This window comes from Parasteatoda tepidariorum, chromosome 6 (assembly GCF_043381705.1).
Source record: "Parasteatoda tepidariorum isolate YZ-2023 chromosome 6, CAS_Ptep_4.0, whole genome shotgun sequence".
Lineage (NCBI taxonomy): Eukaryota > Metazoa > Arthropoda > Arachnida > Araneae > Theridiidae > Parasteatoda > Parasteatoda tepidariorum.
In genome coordinates, this window is record NC_092209.1 from 71,370,561 (window position 1) to 71,372,721 (window position 2,161).

Genomic DNA, 2,161 nt, shown 5'->3' on the forward strand with positions numbered 1-2,161 from the left:
TATATATAATATTGGGGTACTTGTAATCCAAATCCAAGAAGAAGACAACCACCACCCACGACGTTAGCACCATCTAATCTTTATTAGCAATATAGAATATTAAAATTGAGTTGATATAATTAGATATTAAAATTTAACGAAGTTTCTCTTCATTACTTAAAATGCTAATTAAATTTAAGATGATTAAATATAGAGGTGTACAGCTCATCGATTTTGTTGAAATATAATTCTTTCTAGTCTACTTCCTTTACTGAAATTAGATTTATTATTTGTTTATGTATTTTATGGTAACCGTGATATATTTTTGCTATGAGTACCTGGCATCTTCGATACATAATAAATTTGTTTATTTTCTACATGACTTCGTGTCTGTCTTTGTGTTGAGTCTTTATGTAAATATATAGTAATAGAATTGAAATTTCTGTGAAAATATATAAGTTGTGTTATTTAAGAGAATTGGTATTTGGTAGGCTTGGTTTACTCGAAGTGAAATGGAAAGAACAATTGCTTACGTAAGAAAAGGTCATGTTTCAACAACCAATCAGGATCACTAATGCGTCACTTGCAGGTATCCCATTGTAGTAAGGATCATGTTTAGCCAGCTTTTTCTAAGTCTCGACTACTATGCGTCACATGAGTTACAAGCAAGAAATAAAGCAAGCCATATCCTTGTTTTTCATTGTCAACGTGCAAATTTTAATTTTCCCTAATTCTATTAAATAACACTCATTTCTTAATATATTAATGAGAAAATAGAGTTTTTTTTGGTAGAAAATTTCATAGTGGTGTTTCCTTCTTAAGAAATCGTGAAATGATTATACTTTTCAGTTTTTTTTTTGTTGTAGAAGTATGCACCGAACAGCCATTACATTATGGCCACCCTCTTTCTGTTACAATGGGATCCCCCAGGTTTTTATGGTTTCTCGCCCAGGAACAATGTTTTCAAGGGGCACATTAGGATCCCATAATCCTCATAGAACAATCCCTGACGTCTGTAAGCTATTTGAACACTGTTGCAGACCAGGTTCACCCATTCATGGCAACAGTTTTTCTTGTGGGGGATGGTGTTTACCAACAGGATAATGCTCCATGTCATAAGGGTCAAATCGTCATGGATTGGTTCGAGGAACATTCCAGTGACTTTCAAGTCATGTCTTAGCCCCCAAATTCACCTACCCCCTCGCAATGTGAGGTAATTGCAGGACCAGTTGGTGAGCGCTTGGTACCAAATACCTCAGACTACCTATCAGCACCTTGTGGAATCAATGCCACGGCGGGTGCTAGCAGTTTTGAGGGCTAAAGGTGGTCCTACATGTTATTAGCAGGGTGGTCATAATGTAATGGCTCTTCGGTGTACATTATTGAATTACAATTTAATATGATTTATTGTTTCTCCATAGACGATTTCTTGGCCCTTCAAGGATATAACGCATTATTTTATAAAGACGGAATACATTATTTATGGAATTTTACAATACCTTTTATAAGTGTATATCGAGCTGATACTGTTGAGGTGTGTTCAGTTTTTTTAAATTTTAGTTAGTTATTTTTAAATATTAGCTAGTTATTTTTAAATAATAATATTTTTAAAAGATTTTCAATTATTTTTTTGAAGAAAAAATTTCATATTTTCTTTAGGTAGTTTTGCATCAAAACAACGAGTTAAAAAAGAGCTTTCTTTACAATTTTCTACATCCTTGGTTAGGTATGGGTCTATTAACAAGGTAAGTATTATTCTTCATTAGAAAACAATGGTAAATAACTCATTCTCTTCATTATGAACATCAGGCAAATTTATATTTTCTATATACTAAAGAGAGCTTTAACAGAAATTCCAGAGAAATCTTGTTTACAAGGCTAATCCCCTAATTAAGGTATACTTTTTAAGAAATGCAAAAATATTTTCTAAAACATTTTCAACTTTTTAAAAACAAATAATTACCTTTTTTTCCATATAATCACAGATTTCAATGCTATGACATTTTTTGTTAGTCATATACCCTGATATGTTAGTGAAAAAGATTTGAACCTTCTGATGAATCCATTTTCTTTCAAATTTGGAAATGGGTGGCGAAAGTGAAACTGGAGTGAAAGTTTAAAAAAAATGCTTAAATGGAAGAAGAGATAATGCCAAAAATTAGACAATAAGAAATTATCTAAA